We start from the raw sequence: 7,567 nt of genomic DNA, 5'->3' as shown, positions 1-7,567 counted from the left end.
AGTTAATGGGTGCAGCACACCAACATGGCACATGTATACATATGCAACAAACCTGCACGTTGTGCACATGTACCCTAGAACTTAAAGTATAATAATAAAAAAAAAAGTAAAATAAAACTATGTCATGATTGTGATTCAGTTTTTGTTACTGTTATTGCTTGTCTTGGTCAAAATAGAAAGTCCACTTTACACATATAAGTCCCAGTATTCCCCAAACACAGGATTTTCCATAATTTATTAATTTTTATTTACATATTTTTATTTACATATATCAGATTTTTTTTGCTTTATTTATATGCTATTTACTTATCACAAAAATTGTCAGCTTATTATATTTTTAATCAATTAACATATAAGGGTATTCCCTTTCTTAAACCTTTTTTTTCTTAACAGCAGTTCCCTCTTATTTCTCCCTTAATATCCATTTCTTTGATCAGAATAAATGTGTGTGATTTTATTTTAATTTTAATAAAACATCAATTCTTAGGTTAATCAGTTCTACTATTTTTTTTCTAATTAATTAATTTATATTTAAAGGTTTTTACTGTTCTCTTGGGATTGATTTATTTTCACATTTGTAAATGAATGCAAAGGTAACAGTTTATTTTTTTATTTGAGTATTTGAGGTACGTTTCTAATTAGAGACTCGACTGCTAATTTGATTTGCAGTGTTCTCTGTATCACATTTTGTAACTATTGTTCCTTTCTTTCAAAACTATTTTTTAAGTTTTCACAAATTACCTGAGGTTTTTATTTTAATTTATTAATTTATAAATTTATAGTCTTATTGGTGAGCGAATACATTTCTAATGTTTGAGAGCAGACTAGAGTGACTATACTTAACAATATTTTTTATATTACATCATAACTAAAACTGAGAACTCAAAATTATAATAACACAAAAAATGATAAATATTCAAGCTGTTGTATGCCCCAAATGCTCTAGCTTGATTATTACACATTCTATGCATGTAATAAACACTCACATCTACTCCATAAATATGTAAACTATTATTGTTATACCTTTACATCAACATAATACTTGTATAGTTCCAGATATTATGTTTAAGTTTTCAATCTATTATTAGTTGATTTTTATATACAGTGGAAGATAGGGGTCTAGTTTTATTCTTCTGCACATAGTTATCCAGCTTTCCCAGATATATTCATTGAAGAGACCATCCTTTCCCTAGTGAATTTTCTTGGCAATTTTATCAAAGAATCAGTTTCCTATAAGCATGCGGATTTCATTTTGGATTATCTATTCTAATTTATTGGTCAATGCGTATATTTTTATATAAATGCCATGCTCTTTTGTTTACCAAAGCAATATGCTTTGAAATAAGGTAATATGATTCCCTCAGCTTTGTTTTATTTTGCTCAGGATTTCTTTGGCTCTTCTGGATATTTTTTTGTTTCAAATGAATTTTGGGATTTATTTTCTATTTCTGTGAAAAATGACAGTGCATTTTCACAAGGATTACATTAAATCTATATATCTCTTGGGGCAGTATGGTCATTTTAATATTAATTCTACCATTCCATGACCTTGGATGTCTCTCCATTTGTTTGTATAGTCTTCAGTCTCTTTCATCATTTTGTGTGTGTGTGTGTGTGCGCGCGCGCGCATATGTGTGTGTTCCCTACAGAGCTCTTTCACTTTTTTGGTTAAATTTATGAATAAGTTCTCTCTTTTGTTGTAGCTATTATAAATGGAATTTCCTTCTCTGTTTCTTTTTTGGTTATTATTATTTTTGAGACAGAGTGTCACAACAACATCCAGGCTGGAGTGCAGTGGTGCAATCTTGGCTCACTGCATCCTCCACCTCCTAGGTTCAAGAGATTCTCATGCCTCACCCTCCCAAGTAGCTGGGATTACAGGTGTTTTCCACCGTGTCCGGCTTTTTTTTTTTTTTTTTTGTATTTTTAGTAGAGATGGGGGTTGCCATATTGGCGAAGCTGGTCTCGAATTCCTGTCTTCATGTGATCCACCCACCTTGGCCTCTCAAAGTGATGGGATTACAGGCATGAGCTACTGCACTCAGCCTATATTATCTTTTTGATGTGCTGTTAGATTTGGTTTGCTAGTATTTTGTTAAGAATTTTTACATCTATCTTCATCAGGGACATTGGCCTGTAGTTTTCTTTCTTGTTGTGTCTTTGTCTGGTTTTGATATCAGGGAAATTCCAGCCTCATAAAATGAGTTAGAGAGAATTCCCTCCTTTTAATTTTTATAATATTTTGAGAAGAACTGGTATTAGTTATTCTTTATACATCTGTGAGAATTCAGCAGTGAATCCATCTAACCCTAGGCTTTTTTTGTAGGGACAATTTTTATTACTGATTTATTCTCACTGCTTCTTTTAAGTACTACTTTTCCTAATGCTTTTCCTCCCCCTACTACTCCCCCTACCAGGCCTCAGTGTGTGTTGTTCCCCTCCCTGTGTCCATGTGTTCTCATTGTTTAGCTCCCACTTACACATGAGGACATGTGATGTTCGGTGTTCTGTTCCTGTGTTAGTTTGCTGAGGATAATGGCACCCAGGTCCACCTATGTCCCTGCATAGTGCATGATCTCCTTCTTTTCTATGGCTGCATAGTATTCCATGGTATATATGTACCACATTTTCTCTATTCAGTCTATTATTGATGGGCACTTGGATTGATTCCATGTCTTTGCTATTGTGAATAATGTTGCAGTGAACATACACGTGCATGTATCTTTGTAACAGAATGATTTATATTCCTTTGGGTATATACCTAGTAACAGGATTGCTGGGTAAAATGGTATTTCTGGTTCTAGGTCTTTGAGGAATTGCTACACTATCTTCCACAATGTTGAATTAATTTACATTTCCATTAACAGTGTAAAAGTGTTCCTATTTCTCCACAGCCTTACCAACATCAGTTGTTTCTTCAGCTTTTAATAATCAACATTCTGAATGGCATGAGATGGTATCTCATTGTGGGTTTGATTTGCATTTCTCTAATGAGCAGGGATGTTGAGTTTTCTTTCATATATTTGTTAGTTGCAAAAAAGTCTTCTTTTGAGAAGTGTCTGCTCATGCCCTTTAACCACTTTTAATGGGGTTGTGTTTTTTAAAAAATTTATTTGCGTTTATTGTAGATTCTGGATATTAGATCTTTGTCAGATGGATAGATTGCAAAAAAATTTCTCCCACTCTGTAGGTTGCCTGTTTGCTCTAATGATAGTTTCTTTTGCTGTGCAGAAGCTCTTTAGTTTAACTAGATCCCATTTGTCTATTTTGACTTTTGTTGCAATTGCTTTTGGCAATTTCCTCATGAAATCTTTGCCCATGTCTATGTTCTGAATGGTATTGCCTACATTTTCTTCTGGGGTTTTTATGGTTTTGGGTTTTACATTTAAGTTTAATCCATCTTGAGGTAAGTTTTGTATAAGGTATAAGGAAGGGGTCCAGTTTCAATTGTCTATGGATGACTAGCCATTTCTCCCAGCACCATTTATTAAATGGGGAATGCTTTCCGTATTGCTTGTTTTAGTCAGGTTTGTCAAAGATCAGATAGTGTAGATGTGCAGTCTTATGTCTGAGTTCTCTATTCTGTTCCATTGGTCTATGTATCTGTTTTTGTACCAGTACCATGCTGTTTTGGTTACTGTTATGCTCACCACTTCTTATTGATCTATTCAGGTTTTCTATTTTTTCCTTATCCAAACTTCGTAGGGGGTGTGTTTTCAGGAATTTTTCCATTTCCTCTAGGTTTATGAGAATATAGTGTTCATAATAGTCTCTAATGATCCCTTGTATTTCTGTGGTATCATTTGTGAGGCTCGATTTTGTTTCTTGTTTTGTTTACTGGAGTTTTGTCTCTTTATCTTTGTTAGCTCTATAGCAGTTATAGCAGTTTATCAATTTTGCTTTAACTTTTTTTTTGGCGGAGGGGGGGATGGAGTCTTGCTCAGTCGCCAGGTTGGAGTGCAGTGGTGCAATCTCAGCTCACCACAACCTCTGCCTCCCCGGTTCAAGCAATTTCCCAGCCTCAGCCTCCCAAATAGCTAGGATTACAGGCACGTGCCACCATGCCTGGCTAATTCTTTGTATTTTAGTAGAGACGGGGTTTCACCATGTTGGCCAAGATGGTCTCTGTTTCTGACCTCGTGATCTGGCTAACTCGGCCTCCCAAAGTGCTGGGATTACAGGTGTGAGCCACTGCGCCTGGCCTGTTAAAACTTTTCAGTGCACGTTATGCACATGTGCCCTAGAACTTAAAGTATAATAATAATAATAATAAAATAAAAAAATAAAAAAACTTTTCAGTAATCAGCTTTTTGTTTTACTCCTCGTTTGTATTTTTTTTTTTCAGTCTTTATTTCATTTACTTCTGCTCTGGTCTTTATTATATCTTTTCTTCTGCCAACTTTGGATTTGTTTTGTTCTTGGTTTCCTAGTTTCTTGAGTTTCATCATTAGATTTTTATTTGTAGTCTCGTTTTTATATTTTTGATGTAAGTATTCAGTGTTATAAACTATTCCTTGTAGTACTGCTTTTGCTGTATTTCATAGGTTTTGGTAGATGGCATTATCATTTTCATTTGTTTCAAAATAATATTTGATTTTCATGTTAATGTCTATATTGAGCCAGTGGTCATTCAGGAGCATGTTGTTTTGTTTCTATGTATTTATACAGTTTCCAAGGTTTTTTTGGAATTGATTTCTAGTTTTATTTCATTGTTGTCTGAGAAGATACTTGATGTGATTTTATTTTTAAAAAATAAGACTTGTTTTGATCTAACATATGGCCTATTCTAGAGAATGTTCAATGTGCTGATAAGAAGAAGGTGTATTTTGCAGTTGTCAGATAATATGATCTGTAAATGTCTGTTAGGTTCATTTGCTCTAAAGTCCAGTTTAAATCCAATGTTTCTCGATTGGTTTCTTTCCTAGACGATCTGCTATTATTGTATTGGAGTCCATCTTTCTCTTTAGTTCTAGTAATATTTGCTTTATAAATCTAGGTTCTCCAATGCTGAGCACATATATATTTAGAATTACATCCTCTTGCTGTACCTTTTTGTTTTAATCTTCTTGGTGACTTTTTTTTTTTTTTTTTTTTTGGAGACAGTGTCTTCCTCTGTCACTGAGGCTGGAGTGCAGTGGTGTGCTCAGCTCACTGCAGCCTCTGCCTTCAAATGGTTCTTGTGCCTCAGCCTCCCAAGAACTTGGGACTATAGGCGCACACCACCATGCTCAGCTTATTATTATTATCATCATCATTATTGGTATTTTAGTAGAGACGGGGTTTCACCATGTTGCCGAGGCTAGTATCAAACTTATGAGCTTAGGCAGTCCACTCACCTCAGCCTCCCACAGTGCTAGGATTACAGGCATGAGCCACCGTGTGTGGCCTGTGGCTTTTGTTTTAGATGGAGTCTTGCTCTGTTGCCCAGGCTGGAGTGCAATGGTGCTATCTGGCTCACTGCAACCTCTGTCTCCTGGGTTCAAGCTATTCTCCTGCTTCAGCCTCCTGAGTAGCTGGGATTTAGAGGCATCTGCCACTATGACTGGCTAATTTTGGTATTTTTAGTAGAAATGGGGTTTCGCCATGTTGACCAGGCTGGTCTCAAACTCCCAACCTCGTGATCCACCCGCCTCAGCCTCCCAAGGTGTTGGGATTACAGGTGTGAGCCACTGCACCGGCGAAGTCTTTTTTTCTAATATAGGCACTCCTCCTCTTTTTCGGTTTTTATTTGAGTGTAATACCTTTTTCTGTCACTACTTTCAGTCTGTATGTATCTTTGTAATTATGCTGTTTCTTGTAGGCAGTCTATAATTGTATCATTTTTTAATCCATTCAGCTCATCTATAAATTTGAAGTGAATAATTTAATCTATTTACATTCGAGGTTATTGATATGTGAGGTTTTCTTCCTTTCACATTGTTTTTGTCTGGTTGTTTTGCATATGTATTCAATGTTTTTTCTTATTATCTTTTTTTTTGTCCTTATGGGTTGGTGATTTTCTTTTTCTTTCTTTCTTTCTTTCTTTTTTTTTTCTTTTCTGTTTTTTTTTTTTTTTTTTTTTGACGGAGTCTCACTCTGTCGCCTAGGCTGGAGTGCAGTGGAACAATATTGGCTCACTGCAAACTCCACCTCCTGGGTTCAAGCGATTATCTTGCCTCAGCTTTCCAAGTAGCTGGTATTACAGGCATGTGGCACCACGCCTGGCTAATTTTTGTATTTTTAGTGGAGACAGGGTTTCATCATGTTGGCCAGACAGGTTTCAAACTCCTGACCTCAATTGATCTACCTGGCTTGGCCTCTCAAAGTGCTAGGATTACAGGCATGAGCCACTGTGCCCAGCCAGTGATTTTCTGTAATAATATCATTTCAGTTTTTTCTCTTACTTGTGTGATTACTTTATGAGTGAACTTTATACTTTTGTGTATTTTCATGATGGCAACTCTTGTCATTTCACTTCCGGATTTAGAACTTCCTTGAGCATTTCTTTTAGGACTGGTCTGGTGGTGATGAATTCTTCAGCATTTGCTTTCAGGGAAAGGCTTTATTTTTCATTTATGAGGGATCATTTTTCTGGAGTTAGTATCCATGGGTACCATTTTTTTATCTCAGCACTTTGAATATATTACCCCATTCTCTCCTGGCCTATAATGTTTATGTTGAGGAGCATACTATTAGACTTATGTGAGTGTTTTTGTAGATGACTAGATGATTTTCTCTTGCTAGTTTTGGAATTATGTTTTTTGTTTCTGAATATTGACAGATTGACTATAATGTGCTGTGGAGAAGACATTTTGGCATTGTATCTGTCTGGGGATTGCTGTATCTGGATGTCTAAATATATAGCTAGGCTTGGGAAGTTTTCATCTATCATTCATTAAATAGGTTTTCCAATTTTTTCTTTCTTCATCCTCTGAAATACTGATAATTTGTATATGTAGTCACTTTATGGTGACCCATATATTATGAAGTCTTTATTCATTCTTTTTTATTCTTTTTTCTTTATTTTTGACTGACTGGGTTATTTCACAATACCTGTCTTCAAGTTCTGTGATTTTTTCTTCTTTTGCTTGAGATAGTCTATTGTTGAAGCCCTTGAATACAATTTGTATTCTTTTATTACAATAGTTTTAGGGGTACAGGTGGTTTTTAGTTCTGTGGATATATTTTTTAGTGGTGATTTCTGAGATTTTAGTGTACCTGTCACCTGAGCAGTATACACTGTATCAAATATGTAGTCTTTTATCCCTCACTCCCTTCCCAAACCCCCTGTGAGTCCCAAAAATCCAATATGTCATTCTTATGTTTTTGTGTTCTCATGGCTTAGCTCCCATTTATGAATGAAAATATGTGGTATTTGGTTTTCCATTCCTGAGTTACTTCACTTAGAATAATGGCCTCCAGCTCCATAATTTGCATTCTATTCAACGAGTTCTTCGCTTCCAGGATTTCTTTCCTTTTATAATATCTCTTTGGAAAATTTCTCATTAATAGTTTCTTCGTATCGTTTTTCAGAATTCTCTTGTATCTCACTGAGCTTCTTTAAAGTCAATATTCAGAATCCTTTTTT

This window comes from Mandrillus leucophaeus, unplaced genomic scaffold, assembly GCF_000951045.1.
Source record: "Mandrillus leucophaeus isolate KB7577 unplaced genomic scaffold, Mleu.le_1.0 Scaffold477, whole genome shotgun sequence".
Taxonomy (NCBI): domain Eukaryota; kingdom Metazoa; phylum Chordata; class Mammalia; order Primates; family Cercopithecidae; genus Mandrillus; species Mandrillus leucophaeus.
This window is presented reverse-complemented; position numbering follows the sequence as displayed.